The sequence below is a fragment of the Cibotium barometz genome, chromosome 13, assembly GCF_041138505.1.
Source record: "Cibotium barometz isolate CiBa-2024 chromosome 13, ASM4113850v1, whole genome shotgun sequence".
NCBI lineage: Eukaryota > Viridiplantae > Streptophyta > Polypodiopsida > Cyatheales > Cibotiaceae > Cibotium > Cibotium barometz.
The window spans coordinates 18682317-18701023 of NC_141058.1; positions in this window are offsets into that span (position 1 = coordinate 18682317).

Consider the following 18707-nt stretch of genomic DNA (forward strand, 5'->3'; position numbering starts at 1 on the left):
ATGTGATGTCATGCGAATCAAGATGTGAATGAATGAGATGTGATGACATGTGAATCGGGATGTGAATGACTAATATGGGATGTGAATGGATGAGATGTGATGTGATGTGAATCGAGATGTGAATGAATGAGATGTGATGTGAAATGGATGTGATGAGATGTGATGTAAATTGGGATAGATGTGAATGGATGAGATGTGATGTGATGTGAATCGGGATGTGAATGAATGAATGAGATGTGAATCGGGATGTGAATGAATGAGATGTGATGTGAAATGGATGTGATGTAAATTGGGATAGATGTGAATGGATGATATGTGATGTGAATGAATATGAAGTGATGAGATGTGGATATGGGTAGATGCGAGTGGATGAGATTTGATGAGGATAAATGAAGAAAGATGTGATGAGATGAAAAATGATGCGATGAGAATGGGAATACAAATGAAATGAATATGGATTAAGTAATGTGGATTGATGTGGAACAATGTGGAAAGACGAGAGTTCGTTATAGAAACTGTATTTATGACCTGTTTTTAAATGACTGTTTTATGTCAAGAATGATGGGGAAGCATTTTGACTGTCTTGTGAATGAGTTCGTGTGGAGACCTAACTGATAAAGTTGCAACTGCTATGACGGAGAGTCAACGGAGGACGTCTCGCGTAGCAAGGTCGGCCGAGGTCTTGACCAGCCTCGGTTCGATTTAAATGGTGAGCTTCCGGTACGGTGGATGGGGGACCAAGGAAGCGGCCTATGAGTGAAGCGCTAGGTGACCTGCTGCTGCTGCAAAGGATCCTAGAGGGTGCTCACCATACGGTGCTCGGGCTCTGGGGGGTCACCAAAGATACCCACATGTGCGTTGAGGAAGATATCGGAACAAGGAGTAAGAGTTGTTTTTTGAAACCGGGCATGGATCTGGTTGATTGACCTTGATGGTCCTCAATGGATGAGTCCATGGCTTTTTTACATGGATTTGTTGGTTGATCTTGCTGATCTTCAACGGAGATTTTATTTTGATTTTTATAAGTGAATATATTGCCGGGTACTATGAGCTAGGAACTATCAAAAAGGCCCCTGAGTGGACATGTGGTGAGCATTCTAGTTACCAATGATGCCATAGGTACACCGATGAAGGAATGATTGGAAATGAGAATTCAATCGGATATTTTGGAGGATTATGATCAGTGATACTATGGTTTCATTAAAAGATTGTTTTAAAGTCAGTTGAATCTGTGAAAAAGGTAATTTCATATTGGGTGTGTAAGTGGTGTGGCTAGCTTTAAGTTTGCATGAATATCCGGCTAGGGGGCCTGGAAACTCTTTTCCTCCCTGGTACCCGGGACAAAACCTAACCAAATCCCTAATTGGATCCCATCACTACATTGGTTGGGCGGTTGGCTACCATGGGACTGGACGGGGCGGTTGGCTAACCTATGGCTAACCCATAGGCTGGACTGATGGATCCCTAAAATGAGACTCAATTTTGTTATGGTACGATAAATGAAGTAAATCCCAGATAGTAATTGTTCTATGGAAAAGAATCAACGGCTGTGCCTCTCAATAAGGAAAAAAGCGTTGGTCCAAGTGCAAGTTTCTTCCTTGATCTGACCAAGTGACTTACAGGTTTGGTCGGATCAGTTTGGTCAGCTGACCTTGACTACCTTAGAGTAGAAATATCCTGGAGGAATCGCCCGTGCTTTCCGGGCGAGGGAATTTTTTTTGGGTTTGGTTTTGGAAGAACCGAGGGATTAGTCTCTTGTCCGGATATCCGTAGGCGAGTGAGAGACCCTACCCCGCGCAAGAAGTGCTACTTCCACTGCTAGCACCCCCGAATAGGGGGCAGGGATCTTTCACTTATCTCAAAGAAAATACACCTACATCATCATACTAAAATCTTTAATCAGTAAAACAAGAAGTAGGAAGAACCACCCAATGTAGTTGTTGGCATTTTACCACAAAACCTGTATGTATAAGCTCTAGAGGAGCCCCAAGGGATTTGCAAGCCATATCTTATGGTATCACGTGAGAGTAAGGGAGGAGGGTTTTTAGAAGGGGGCGCTTAAGCTTATAAGTTAGGGGTTGAGGGTACTTTATGGTGGCAAGGGGGGGAGCAAGGGAGCAGGGGAAAATGAAAGTAGGGGTTTTGTTTCTTCTTGTAGTTTATAATATGTGATCTAATGTCGGTGTAGTTTGAAAACTTGATTAGTTTACTACTGTTTTAAGCTAACCACACATAGAACGATTTTTCGAGAGTACATGTATGTCTTTATGCTTCTAGCACTTACATCCATGCTACTTACATGGGCTGCAACTTGTCACATGTATAACATTAATATCTGCTATTTGATTTTTAAACCTTAAATAGGGGGTACTTGAATTTCATAATTGGGACTTATATGCTTAGAAAGGGGTATAGTTTATTTTTTAGAGAAACTTAAATAGGGATTTTTTATGAGTTTTATGCATGCAGGTGACGCCCCCTTTCTATGGAAAGTGAATTCTTCAAGAGAGGAGCCTTTATACAATTCTTGCTTTCTGGATATGGATAGATGTGAACGAATGAGATGTGATGTGAATGGATGTTATGTGATGTGAAATGGATGTTATGTGAATTGGGATACAAGCTTCACAAGCGTTTGTGATGACTGCTCTAGCCTTATCAAAGAGAACCTTTAAGTCATGGTCAGTTTGGCTAGCAATAGACACAATAGACTCCTCTTGATGTTTGGCACATATAAAAGACATCGCCATTGCTAGAAACAAAAGAAATGGTATCTGAAACCCACGGTCGACTAGAACCCTAAATAGACTACAACAAATACCTATAGTCTTTATTGTAAGGCACATAACAATTCAATGAAAGTAGATCCATGAACAATGAGATGCTGAGAATGTTATTAAACTAGCAATAGTGGATTCATAACAAATTCTAAATTTTCTCACTATGATCTTAACTTGACTTGGAAATAAAGGGATGTAATGTTGGAAAAGAATTTGTCCAATGAGCCACCCTCATAATGTTACTACATGTGATATATAAGCTCTATTTTTTAAGCCCCCCTGTATGAGGAGGAGCCAATGTGTTGAGCACATCGGCCCACCTACCAGTTCCTAGTTTAGACACTCTAGATGGTGCCAAATGGTTAGGAGATGTCTCCTAACCATTTGGGCATCAAATTCATTATGTTCAATCACTCTTGTGAGAAAGACATCCTCCATTCAAAGTTTATCTAGATCACCATCACGGGTGGGCAGACAATCATTAGTCTTTTTGTAATCAAAGTTTGCAAGCATTAATATTGTTTGCTCTCCTCTTCTTCCTGCAATTTAGTGGTTTAAATTGTAAATATCCCACTTTCATTATTATGAAAATCCTACTTCCGTATTGTGAAGATCCTACTTCTATTATTGCTTTTTCTTATATGTAAATGTTATAATGAAAGTTTGTATTGTTAACTCTCCACTTATTTATGCAATTCACTGCTTTGTATTGTGAATATCCTACTTTCATTATTATGTTTTCTTACATGAAAATGATGTTTATACTAGGATAACAAGTGTGAAATATAGTTTGCTAGCCATGGTTCATCCTCATAGTACAAATCCATGAGCTAAAGCTATAAACCAATATGAGACCAAAAATTCATCAAAGATTTAGAAACATATTTAACAAGATAAACTAAATAAAGAGGAATCCATTGAAGCATTGAAGTACCGTTTGTGCTGACCAAAATAAACAATCTTTAAGAGCAGATGGATGTAACTAGCATGAACATACCATATTCATCTACCATTTGTGACCATGGCTTTGGGTATTATTAATTAAGCCAGTCATTTTTGTCACATCTTTGAATATGTTGGTGCCATGCTTACTCCTCTCAACTTTGAGGAGGTTAGCTCTTTACTAAATTTTGAGAAAATATGGAATACAAAGTCATAATGGTGGTGATTAAGCTTTCTTTGCTAGCACCAATGAGAAGAAGGATAAGTATTCTAACTCTTTAGATCAGAAGAAGAAGGTTAAATTCTTTTACTATAATAAGACATGGCATATAACTAAAAAATGCAAGAAAAATCACACAGGTGTGAGTCCACATGCATGAGGCATGAGTCTACATACCTGAGCCTACATACATGAGAGGTAGATGAACCTAATAGTATACCAGCCAATTAAAAATGCCTTGAAGACTTATACGGATACCTTGTAAGGATACACCTCCCCATGTGCTATAAATGTTTTCATGTTATACAATTTGTACTTACAATATATTCCAAGGAATGTTTGGAGCTTTTCCCTCAGCCCTCTCATGAACCACTGGCTCAATGTGGCTGGGGGGCAGGTTTGTTGGGCTAATCCAGATGCATTAGTAGTGCTCTGAACTTTGCCGTATAATCCTTGTTAGCCTCTTCTTCTGAGTCAGCCTCTATAGCTTTTCTAGTACCTGCATGATGGTCTTGTCTCTCCTGAATCTTTTTAGGAAAGCCTTCTTTAATTCCTCAAATGTACATACCAGTTGGTGGCCTTGCCACCCAAAGTTGTCGCAAAGTACTATGTCTTTTGTGGAAATGGTGCTCAGATGGCCAAGAAGGTGGTCTCAAAAGCAAAGATGTGAGCATCTGGATTCTCCTCACTCTTGCCCTTGAACTTTGGGTATTTGAGAGACATCCTTCCCACAGTTACTAGTTCTTCTTCTTCTTGATCTTCTTGCCTCCTATTTTGAAGCTTTTGGTGCTCTTCCTCTCTCTCCTGATTTCTCAAAGGTTCCTTATTTTGCCATTCTTGTTGGCACAAAATCCCTTCCGAAAGTCTTCTTGGATGATGTAGTCGCCCTTCACTTCCTGTAGCCTTAGACTGCCTGCGGGGCGGGTGGTGGCGGTAGTATTGCATTGCTCTGCTAGACCTTTCTTCATTCTCCATGCACTATCCATTGCACTCCTATGACTCTCTTGTGAACATACTCGACACATGGATGCGCACACTTTGTCTCTTGATCTACCCCTGACTAGCTTCTCTATTCATACTTTCTGTGTAGAATTAACCTGCAGGCGGTGGAGGCAGTATTGCATTGCTCTGCTAGACCTTTCTTCATTCTCCATGCACTATCCATTGCACTCCTATGACTCTCTTGTGTTGGTGGCAGTATTGCATTGCTCTGCTAGACCTTTCTTCATTCTCCATGCACTATCCATTACACTCCTATGACTCTCTTGTGAACATACCGACACATGGATGCGCACACTTTGTCTCTTGATCTACCCCTAACTAGCTTCTCTATTCAGACTTTCTGTGTAGAATTAACCTCTACCTTCCTACTCTAGCAAAATTGCCAAAAGTGTCGGTGTCTATTCAAGGCTCCGTACTTACGTGGTTCACCTAGTCCGCTCTTAAAGAGAAAGGCAACCAACTCATACAATCGTACTCAATGCAACAAGCCAATGCTGGCGTGTTGAGCTATTGGTCTACCTAAGCTTGGGGAGTTAGTCATGACTACACGTTCCTAGGTCCTTCATGATTTCGAATAGGAGTTAACTTCCAGACAAGAATGCAATTAACACAAGATGGACACGGAATAGACATAACTATGTAGTGGATAGAGACAAGTCAGAGACCAACCCATGAGACATTCTTCAATATTATCTTAGACTCTCAACAGTACGATACACTGGCAATCCCTCAACTCTTGAACTCCTAATCTCAACTATCTATTTAGTAATCTATATCTCTATTCCACTCACCCGAAAATAATTCCCTTCATACATCCATCTGGGTACTACCCATTTGCAAGAACCCATTACAAAGTTGTTACAAATGAAGAAAGCTTAACCCATAATAGTTTGTTACAAAATGGGACAATTTGGGTGGCGGGCAAACAAGCTGGTTGGCTGCCAACACCTATAGGAGTTGGTCATATTTTACGTTTGCCTCTTGTGCTGCCCCCCTTGTCCTTTCTTCAAGTTACAACATGGTCTATTGAAGCACCTATTCTTTTTCTTGTAATTGTCTTTATTTCTTGAATGGAAGCTATGAGATATGAGATAGCTTGCGGTGGCTATTGGTTTCCATCTTCAACAATTCTCTAGCTATTCTTTACTTGCTTGGATTTGTGCATGATGGGCTCTAATGGCTTGGGCATGTTTCTTGTTCAATTTCTCTTATTCCTTCTCTAGATATTCAATCCTTTACTTTTTGACTCCTTTAGCTTTGTGCAATTTGATGATCTGCACTTCTTATAGCTTTTTACTTGCTTAAAATTCCTTCTCTATTTGCTAAAGCTTAGCCTTGAGCTTATTGACTTACTTTACTTCCTTTTGTAGTCTTTGTTCATATCCTTCTTTAATGGCTTGTAACATCTTATATGTTGGATGATGAGTGTGCCTGCAACCTCGAGGATTTTGCCTCATGAGCTAGAAATTTCAATACCGTTTTATCAAATTCTGCTTTCATATCATCAAGGTGGGCATTGATCTCCTTTAATGTATCTTGATATTTATGTTGTCGTTTATTTTTGTCACTTCTTCACTTTTTTCCTTTGTAGCTCATCCTCACATGCATGTAGCCTTCTTATATGTAGTGAGAATGATTGTGATTAAGGATATAACTTGTGATCATGTTATTGTCCTCATCTTCCTTTATTTGGGCTTCTATATAAGAGACTGCACATCTCTATAGTTTTGTCCTAGGAAATGCTCCAAACCTATCATATAACTTAGAAGGTTTGGTTCTGTGTGGTGTGGGAAAAAAGACGTCCTTAAGCTAGAACATACATTGTACCTTATTGGTCTTTCTTTAATGTCCTCTACTTCTTTAGTCTTGTGGTTCTGTGTGGTGTGGGAAAAAAGACGTCCTTAAGCTAGAACATACATTGTACCTTACTTGGTCTTTCTTTAATGTCCTCTACTTCTTTAGTCTTGTGATTCTTTTTGGAGGGCCCAACCTCGTTATCTACAATTAGAGCTGAATCTTTTACCTTTTATAATAGTAAAAGAGTGGCTTCTTGTGAATCAGGTTCTATGTGAGCTCTCTTCTTGCACCACCTCCTTCTCCTACTTCTCGGCCTTCTTATCATCTTCTCTATCTTTAGCTTTTACTGCCTTTCCTTCTACTAGTAGCTCTTGTTGTTAATGGGGAGGGTACCTCAACCTTAACCTTCTTTGACCATAGGATGTACTAGATTCTCTTTTACTTCTACTATTTCTTGGACAAATGTTGCATGGAATAGGAGAGGTTCTTGTTCATATATTTGCTTGGACAAATGCTATATGGAATAGGAGAGGTTCTTATTCATATACTTATTGCATGGCTTCCACCGTGATGTGCTTTGAGAAGCTGAGTAAATGAGACACATTTGATCCCTACGTATGGATCGACCATTAAGAAGAAAGGTTTTGGGGATGGAGGCATATCTTCTGGTACATCTTCTTCCTCTAAATCCTCCTACCCACCTTAGCTTCTCGAGGCTTGGCTTGACTGGAGTTTTCTCCATCCTAGTTCCCTTCTTCTTTTGCTCCTTACTTGCCAATATTTCCTTAGTACTAGAAATGGTGTTCCAAGACATCTTCCTAGGTTACCTTTGCTAGCTGTGCATACTTCCTCTTCTCTGGGGATCAGTGTACCTATAATATGGTTGAGCATTTTAATGAGGAGGTAGAAGTTGACTACCTTATTTTGATGTTGAGGTAAATAAGTATACATGTCCCTATATAGATAGTAAGCCCATTCATCTTTCAAGTTTATGTGAATTTTGTGCAATTTGTGGAGATCAATTCTGTTATATATGTCTACTACTGACTTTATTTGCATAATCATTAAAATAGCTCGGCCAATCCACTCATATGCCCTCTCCTTGACATTGGTGGAGTACTCCTCTCCATTGTTGTTGAAAACTCTCCTTGAGCATGGTGTTGAAGGGCAATTATTTCTTCTACACTTCTACATTGCCTATCGAAAGTCATCTTCCTTGATCATCATCCTTTTAGTGCTACCATTTAGCAAGGTGACCTCCCTTGTCTTGGTCCTTTTATCATAAGTCTTGATGAATTTAGTATAGAGTGGTGTGTTAACCCTTGCCGGAGACCTCTCAAGCATCGAGGCCAACCACCTCTTCACTTTCACTTCATTTGATTGTAGGCATCAAAAAGGTTAAACTTTGATTAAATGGTTATGTATTGTATATTTTACGTGAGCGCGCAGCAAATGCCTGCCATGGGATAGCTTAATGAAGGCAAGGACCTAATTTTTAACTTTCACTGCCTCCTAAATAGTGTAAATCCTAGAAATGAAGGAGATAAGGTAAAAGGAAAGCCAACCTCTCATTCTCTTGTATTCTCTTATACTACTTCAATAGAGTTCTCTTCTTCTCTACTCTCCTATGCTATTGCTTTCTTGCTTGGCTCTTGCTTGTTTGAGCTCTTGTATGCTTGCTTACATGTATGTGAGAGAGTGAGTGTGTGAGATTGAGTTGTGAGGAGGGTTGAGCTTCCATTGGTGTGTGACAATGATGATGACAAGGAGGTTAAGCTCTTGAGTGCTTCTTTTGTGATGCCACCTATGAGGACCAGCAAGCCGTCAGCGTTCACGAGTGAGTGACACAACCCAACCGTACTTTATGTGTTAGACCATGGTATATTGGTTTCTCGATTAAGCTTCCACGTAGTCTCGAGGGCGGTGAGGTAAAGTGTCATGATAAGAGTAGTTTCCTATGCCCTTCCCATGGCACAAGGAGTTACCACAAATAGCACCGCTGTTAGGGATAGCCCCACCGCATAGCCACAATGCATTTTGAATGCTTGTGAATAGTATAATTCTGTTATATTTTTGGTTTTTGCAAGAATGGAGTAGAAATAAAATCTCCATAAACCTTTTATTTTGCTTCTTGTTCTCGTTTTTTGTTACATTTTTTGTTGTCTTAAGAAATCCATGTTTATTTTTTCTTATTACCCTTAAAACTGTCTCTTTTAATTTCTACAATTCTCGTTTTAGTTAATTTTTACATTTTTTATTTTTTGTTTATTTTTTATTTTTGCATTAAAAATAGTAATTTGGGATTGAAATCGAATCAATTTGGTTAAATAGACATGAAAATTGGTTTCCAAGCATGAGGTTTATCCCAATTTTAAATATACCTAAAATTTGATTTTTCCAAGCGTACCCAATTTTAACTCCTTGTATGGAGAATTAGGGATAAAAACAAGGATTTACATATAGGCTTTACAAAACAGATTAATGTCTGTGTTTTGCATGTTTTCTATGTTTTTACATTAGTGCTAATAATAAGGATTAACTTGGCTTAATTCCCTTGTAATTTGGGCCACTAGTTGTTGTTAGCCTTAGTTGGCTGGCTGCATTTAATGTGTGCAGACTTGTACGCCCCAAGTAAAAGAGGGATTCTAGGAAAAATCCAAAAATCCTAATAGCACCCCTTTCTAGTAATCTATGAAACCAAAAATTAAAACTATGAAAATAAAATAAAATTAAAAAAAGAAAAGAAATAGTTTCCGCTCGGTAGCCCAAAAAAAGGATAAATTTTAAAAAAGTGCATGCACAAACTCTCTAGCTGGACCTTCAATCAGAACCCAATTTAGTATAGTAGAGGGTTTTAGACTTGCCATCAGTGACACCTCGTTTCAACTTGACTCAAAGGAAGATTCTTAAGATCTAGGGAGAGGAAGCCCTATCCTAGCCCCATGGCCCATACCGGCTTCCAACCTGTTAGTCAAGGTTGACTCTTGTGGATTGTAACATTTATATGCCTTGCGATCTTGTGCATACCCAACAAAAATGTACTTTTTTGCCTTAGGATCTAGCTTCTTCCTTCTCTCATCTAGCACATGCACATAAGTTATGATACCAAACACTTTGAGGTGTCCAATGTCTGGCCTAAAACCTGTAAGATGCATCTCTGGCGGCATACTTCCATTTATGGCAGCTGTGGGTGTCTTATTAAGTACATACACCGCTGTGGACACGCTTCTGCCCGATAATAGTCTGGCAAGCTCTTTTCATTGAGCATTGCCCTAGCCACATCACCAATGACTCTATTTTTCCTCTCAGTAACATTTTGCTGAGGTGTGTACCTGCAAGTTAGCTGCCTTCTTATGCCATTCTTTCCCAACACTTCATTCTTCTCTTTGAGAAAGTAAATCCAAGTCATTCTGCTAAAATCATCAATGAATGTCGCATAATGCAGGCTGCCTTTAATAGTGGGTTTTGTGCAGGACCCCATACATCACTATGAACAATCTCAAGTGGCCTGCTACTCATGTTGCCTTCTTTAGGAAATGGCAACCTTGCTTGCTTTCCAAACTGGCAAGCATCACAGACATGCATATTCCCATCATACTTGAATCTAGGCAGCCCACCAAACAATGCCTCTTGTGCCTGCATGTTCTTTGACCTTTGTATGTTCACATGTCTAATCCTTTTATGCCACATTTCAATGTCTTGTACCACATTTTGGCTTTTAGAGAACATAGCCAATTTCAACTCAAGAATCCCAGCATCCAACTTAAATAACCTGCCTTCTTTCTTGCCTTTGGTAATGACTCTACATCCATTTTTGAAATCCTCAACGAAGCAACCATGCTCGTTAAAATGAACCTGTAAACCTTGTTCAACCATTTGACCAAACTCTTTGTAATAGAAGGCACATACAAGACATCTGACATAGACTTCGTTTCACCATTGTGCATCACCAATGGTACACTCCCAAAATGAGTGATAGCATGCTGGGAATCATCACCTATCTCCACATAGCCTTTCACATCCATTGGCTTCATATGTTCAAACCATTCGCCATGACAAGTCATATGGTTTGATGCTCCAGAGTCCATATACCAAGTGTCATCACTGTCACCATGTGTCATCATAGATCCCACGACATGTTTCATGGTAGACAAGTGATTTGCACTGCCATCATGACTGCTTGATGCAAAATTTCCACCATGTTGTGCTCTACCCCCTCTCAAATCATTTCGTTTGCGGTAACAATCACGTGTGCCATATGACCAAACTTCCCACAGTAATGGCATTCCACATTTTGCATAGATGCTTGTTGGCCTTGCCAACGTCCTCTTCCACGAGGATTACCTTTACCTCTCTGAGGTGTATATCCACGACCACCTCGAGCACCATATGAAGGTTGAAAATTCTATTGTGGTGACCTATCCTGCCATCCACGACCATTACCACCACGACCTCGTGATGCAAATCTCCACCTGCCTCTAAATTCCCTTTGTGAATAGAAAGCCTGATTACTGCCATTATCATCATGGCTAGTAGATGCATCATGAAAAGAGTCACTGAGTTTGATTTCCTCAACAAGCAAGAGTGAAACCAACTCATCAAAATCTGGTAAACATGTGCTCCAAACAGAGATAGATGTATCAAAAGACTTGTACTCCTTGCCAAGACCACGCAAGGCAATGTCTACCAAATCATCATCAGGCATGGGGGCATTGATAATTGCCAATGCATCTGCATACTTCTTTATCTCTTGTACATAATCATGAATACTCCTTCCTTTCCACTTTACATTATGAATCTGTTGTCTCAATTGAGACTTACGAGCACTAGTATATGTATCAAACAGCTTTACCAAAGTATCCCATGCATCCTTGGGATTCTTAGCATCATGTATATGTATGAGCATAGCATCTGAGATACATATAGACAAGTAATGCAAAACTTTGTATGCTCTCTCTGACCATTGTTTATGAGCTACAACTTGTTGTGTAGGTTGTCAAGGTAGCTCTGGCTTTGGCTCCACACCTGTAACAAGATTCCAAATTCCTTTTCCTTTCAAAAAGCTTTTAATCCTATACTTCCATGCTTGGAAGTTCTTTCTATCCAACTTCTCACCCATAATCTATACTGGGTTGTCTGACATATTTGCTCAATGCAAATGCACCTTCTACACACGTCCAATTCTATAAATAAGCCTTCCTCAGCTCAACCACACTCTACTAAGTGTCCCTGATACTCATTGGCATACTCCAAAGTACTCAACCAAGTTCACTGTTGATGTAGAAAATCACACTGATTGCATTCAAATTGAATTGGCATACTCAGTCCAAAAAATACCCTATTTGACGCGTTTTCCAAGGCTTCCAAATGCTTCAAATTGCAATATAGTGGTTCAATCAAGTGTGGATAACTTGCATTGACACCCAAACAAGCTCAATGTTGCATATTAACACCAACCAAGATGCATACATACTAGAAATATCAAATCCCCTTCTCTGTTTTGAGAAAAACCAGTAGGAAAAGTGCTCTAATTTCTTCAATTCTTGTCCAAATTGAGGGACCAGGCATTCATTAGCTTAGCAATTTTGTCTACTAACTCCATTTAAAAGGAATTAGACCAATTGTAAAAGTTGAGAGAGTAATTAGCCACCAATTAATGACCCTCTGTTTCACTAATCACTATTTACAGTCTTTTTAATCAGCTCATAATTAGCTCCAAAAAGCATAATTTCTCCAACAAACCACATAGCAACCTTCTCCTCTGTGTGTATCACAACATTGCTAAGAAAATTTTAAAGTTAATCAACCACCAAGTTAATCACTATTTATAGCCTTTTTAATCAGCTCATAATTAGCTCCAAAAAGCATAATTTCTCCAACAAACCACATAGCAACCTTCTCCTCTGTGTGTATCACAACATTGCTAAGAAAATTTTGAAGTTAATCAACCACCAAGCTTGTATTTGTCCTCCACTATGCAAAGTGATGAATATTCTGCCGCCCTATTTCTGGTCTTCAGGCTGCGTCGCCTGCTATTGGGGGGGTTTGGAGAGTTGGTTGTGGCTATTGAAGATATATGTGAGTTCCTAACACTCCTAGGCATGCACGCAAGAGCCACCAATTTGTTGATTTTTTCAAAAGACCGGCTCCAATTACATCAAAATTGAACCTCTATTCTCTATTTTTGTGAGGGCTTCAAAATAGTATATTTCCAATCACTTCAATGCATAAAACTTGCTCCAAATTCATTGTAGGGCTTGCACATGAGTTGCCAACACATTCCCATTTTCCAGATACATGAATCTTTGCCAGATTTGCAACCATTTGCCTCATACATTCACCACAATCAAGCTTCAATGGAGAGCTTGCAAAACAGAAATTTTTCTTTGCTTTGGGCAACTCAAATATGATATTGTTTGTGTTTTTACACCTGCAATCTGCTCAAGGATGTTTAGTTTTCCTTACCCGATAGGCCGCCAAGCCAGATTTGGTGAAAATCGGTGTGCTCCAAGCTTCACAGCTCCAATGGCAAGCTCCACAGCTTTTCTTCACATCTTCTTCTCCCTCTTCTCTCACTCACTCATAAACCCTAATAGAGAGCACCAAGCTCTGATACCATGATGAAAAACAGGTAGAGGGAGAGAAGACACACACACAGGAGAAAACCCTAATGTATTAGTCAAACCCTAACCATAGAGGGAAGCCATGTCCCATCACACACAATGCATAAAGCCATAATCCAAAATCTCCAACACACTACTTGTGTTGTGTCCACACACAGCTAACCCTAGCTACTATCCACACACTATGACCAGTTGGACACGGTCACATAGTGCAACTGGCACAAGCTGACATCGAGCTTGAATCTCAACAACTCCAAGGATCACACCGCTTAATTAAATAGATTTTGAGGGACATGTTGATTATCCTAGAGTACGAGGTTAAGTTCAAGACCACATCTCATGTCAATGAAGACTCCACTCCTATTACTGTGATTCCTTTAGCAGTGTGATGAACAAAAAAAGTTGCATTAGTCTCATCACTCCCAAAGTATTTCCCCAATTTGTTCAATGGAATTTTGACTATAGATTTAGTCTAGTCGTCATCCACTTAAGGCTCTGGCGCACTCCCATATAAAGGGCGTAGCTTATGCATGCCTATGATTGAATGGTGGTAACAACCCAACGTGAAGTTCCCCAGTAAGGAGAACTTTCAAAGTAGCAAAAAGTTCAGGATCTCCACACAAATGTACAATGATTATGGTTTTTATTTTTGAAGCCATGAATTCCATCAATTTGGGAATGTTCAACGGAGTAAGCTCTACTATATAAGGGCACTAGTGAGGTTGGAATCTTCACCTCTTCGATGATGGAATCAGGGGGGTCTAATAATTGAACATTCTCCTAAAAAGATAAGGATACATGCTTGGGACAGGTAAGTTTTCATTATCTTCTAGGATGACACTAGGAATGTCCAAAAATTTGTGGGTTTTGATAGTTTTTAGATTGTCAGATGAACAATGTCTAAGACTCACTCTAGTTTTGTTTTGGTTTTAACTCATCCTAAGTCTTTATAACCATATCATTAAGCTCATGAAGTTGTTTCAACTCTTGTACAGGGTCACGATGATATGAACCAAGTTTGAGTTTGTTTTATTTTTTTACTATTTGGGTCTCATCTTTTTTTGGTCTCCTTTGGTTTTGCTTGGGTTTTTATGGTTTGTGTTCTGTGTGAGACTAAATTAGAATCCTCATTAGTCTCATTCATGTAGAGTGGTTCATCAAATGCTTCCAAGTTTACTCGTTCTATTTTCTCAATAGGTTTACTCTCCTTTAAAGATTTATTTCTTCCGACTCTTCTTATTTTTTAATATTGCTACCGAGATAGCTTGGATTTTTGTGTTCTTTTCTATAGCCGATGTGTTTTAAGCCATGAGTCTTGTTATTGCACTCATAGACCTTTACCCTGACTACTACGTAGTTAATGCTGAAGGAGGAGTCAAACCAGTGTACTAACTAGTTGTAATAGGAAGAGGCCGAGACATCAATGCTACCACTAAGAGAATGCCTCTTCAATGCTATCAATATCAAGGACCACACACAGAATCACTGAATGTCCTAACAAGCACGCAACAGTCACTCAAGCTACATCTTCTAGCATGTCGCCCACAACATGCAATTGTTGATCATTGGATCAAGGGTTTCCTAATGAGGTCAATTGTTCAAATCAAAAAAGTGGTCCCACTATCCATATGTAGGAAGTATTGGCAAAATATGGATAGACCTTGGCTTGAAGTCTCTAACATTATTGTAAAGATGGCCCCAATGGAACAATTGCCAAGCCTATTGGGATACTACAAGATCTTAAGATGAAAGCGGTGAAACATCGAGTGAAGCATACCTTCATTGTGATGGATTTTTCCTAATAACTTGACTCCTATGAGATGATCTTAGGATGACCTTTTATGAGTGAAGCTAAGATGGTCCATGTCTGGGTGAGGAACCATGTCTACTTGCAGTTTGATGATTCAATCCATAGAAAAGATCTTGTGATGATTGGCCACGTACTTTCTATAGGTGGTGGTGGAATTTTAAAAAATCAATCTAATACCACAATCCATTCTGTTCCATTATAATATTGCTTCATTTGTAAAAAGGATACTAACACAAGCCTAGGGAAGGTTTTAACCCACAAGCCAGAGGCCATAAAAATGGGAGATTATTTGAATTGGATTCAAATGATGGCCACATTAGACACCTGGGGTAAGTGAGGAATAACATGGGTGACTCTTCTGACACAGCAAGGAACTTCCTAAGGTTTGTACGAATGATCAGTAGTACCATACACCCAAACACTGAGGAAATTAGGGAGTACAATGAGCTTGAGTCCATATGAGAGGGACTCTGATTCAACCACCTCTAATTCATACACCTTTGATAAAGATTCTAAAACTGAGACCAAAATGAGACCATAACAAACATTCGAGATTGAAATTGGTATAAATGACACCAAAACTAAAACTGAAACTAAAACAGAACCAAAAGAGGAAGCTTCTCAGCGAAGCAGGAGATCACAGAGGAAATGGAGGAAAAGAAAGTGTTATAAGGTAAACAGACACTTAAGATTGAATGAAAGAACAACCATAGTCCAATGGCTATAATATGCTGGGGCAGTAGATGTGCACACCAAAATTTTATAGATAATTGGGGAGGAGAAGACTTATAAAACATCATGTATTGTAGACCACCCCCAATTGATATAGGCCAAGTGAAATTCTATGATGAACCAAAACTTAGTCGTTCACCTCAAAGGAAACAAAACTATGAGCTAGCACAAAAAGTCATGTATTATAGGCTACTCCCAATTGATATAGCCTGAGTGAAAGTCTTTGATGAACCAAAACTTAGTCATTTGGCTCGAAGGAAGCAAAACTATGAGCTAGCACAAAAGGAGCAAGAGGCCGAGGATGCAATAGCCAAGGCAAAGGAACCAAAACCTAACTTGCATGCACGTGAACATTATAAGTCTTACATAGCTAGGGATCACAAGTAAGTGTTTGAAAACTCGAAACGTAATAGTGAGGATAGAGAAGTCTATGACAGACCTGCAAAAGTCAAAGAATTAGAGTTAGCCAAACTTGGAGAAGATTATAAGCTAGTCTATGTTACTAAGGATCTCACAAAGTAACATGAAGTTGAAGTTATTGATCTCCTTAAGGAATTTAAGGATTACTTTACTTGGACATACCATGACATGAAAGGAGTGCATGTAGAGGTGGTACAACATACCATCCCTATGGTGCCCAATGCTAGACCAAGCTTCATGGTCAGCTGCATTCTTTGAGTAAATCAAAATATCATCAAAGAAAACAAGAACAAAATCATCCAAGTATTCTCTGAGAATGTCCTGCATTACGCGAGTAAATGTAGTTGGGGCATTTGTCAATCCAAACGGCATGACTATAAATTCATACTTGCCCAATACCGAGTATTGATGGCTATCTTCGGGATATCTTGCTCATTAATCCTGATCTGGTAATACCTTGATTTGAGATCTATCTTTGTGAAGATCTGGGCTCCACTTAGCTTGTCCAGAAGCTCATCAATTCTGGGGATAGGATACTTATTCTTAACTGATTGAGACCTCTATAATCCACACAGAGTCTTAGCGTTCCATCCTTCTTTTTCTGAAATTGGCGCTCCCCAAGGTGAAACACTGGGTCTTACAAACCCTTGTTCTAACAGTTGCCTAAGCTGTTCCTTGAGTTCAATGGCTTCAAGGGCTGGCATTTTGTACGTGCGCTGGGCTACTGGCTGAGCTCCGGGGGTCAATTCTATCACATGATCTACTTCCCGAATCGGAGGCATCTTTGTTAGCTCTGCTTGGAAATAAATCATCATACTCACTTAACCATTCTGGTTCAAGGAAGAGACTTGCACTTGGTGCATAGAATCATCGCTTTTTTCCCCCTTATAGTGAGCACAGCCCGCCGCTGATTCCCTCCCACAGAACAAGCATCTTCCTAGGACTTAATCTAACTAACGTAACTTAATCGTAACTATTTGTATTGCAGGAATCCCTCGATCCAGCGCCGCTGATTCCCTCCCACAGAACAAGCGTCTTCCTAGGACTTAATCTAACTAACGTAACTTAATCGTAACTATTTGTATTGCAGGAATCCCTCGATCCAGCCTACCCCTTAGCCAACCACCCAACCACTATATTGGTGGAATTCCTTTAATAAAAGTTTGGTTATGTTTTGCCCGAGTACCGAGGAAAACAGTTCCCAGGCCCCCTAGCCCCGGTGCTTCAAGAAAAATTCAAGCAGTCACACCACTTACACACCCAATATGAAATTGCCATTTTAACAAATTCGGCTGTCTTTAAAACAATCTTTCAATGAAATCATAGTATTACTGATCATAATCCTCCAAAATATTGAGTCCATTGTTTTACAAAAATATATCATCTGGACTCTCCGTTGAAGACCAACTGGTCAACCAACGAGATCCAATATCAAAAATTAGTTCACAAAAGTAATTCCTCTCCAGTTCATCCATATCTTCCTCGATGTATGCATGGGTGTCCTAGCAACCGCGAGCCTGTGCATCACCTGGTCAGAACCCTCTAAGATTCTACTTAGGTGTCCTAGCACTTCACTCAGGCTCTTTGTAATCATCATGCAAATTAATGTTTTCAATTTCCAAAGGTCAAACTTGCTTGCAACTATTGCATTGAAGAAGCCCCAAAAGAGGAACAATGTGGAAGGGAGTGTTGGCACACTACAACTCTAGAAAAAGGAAACTAAATTGCTACTAGGTAAAACCTTGAAAGGGTTTTTCACATCAAAAAATCGTGCTTTTGAGCTTTCCAAGAGACTAGATATATGCATACTTCTATACACCTACTACAATCTATCTTGAAAACAAAGTAAAAATGAAATCGTATGAAGTGTATACTTCCCATTTTAAAAAGTCCTCCTTCTTTCATCAATGTTTACTCTTTTTAAAAACCTTGCTATGATGGCTTTCTTATAGAATTATGGTTCTTTGAGTTCATTGTGTGAGAGTTCTCTTAAGTTTTGCAACTTTCCCAAAGCTTCAAATGTTGAAACTTGTTATGTGTAATGACGATGCCCTAAAGATACATATTACAAAAAAGCAAGCTCGTAGCCTCTTAAAACACTTGCTTGTAGGGGAGATTAATAGATTATTAGGAGTAGTGGGTTGTTTCTCCTTTAAGTACTTGCTTGCATGGTGATGTCGACAAATTAAAATTTGAGATATACAAAGGAGAAACACAATAGTCTAAGCCTAGAGCAAAAGGGAAACTACATGCTAGTCTGATGTGGAGCAACATAGGGCATGTATCATAGATGATGCCAAAAAAGATTAAGTAGCATCTCCCAACTAGATAGCCCCACCATGGTCATGTCAAATGTAAGGTTCCCCCCTTCTAAAATAGGG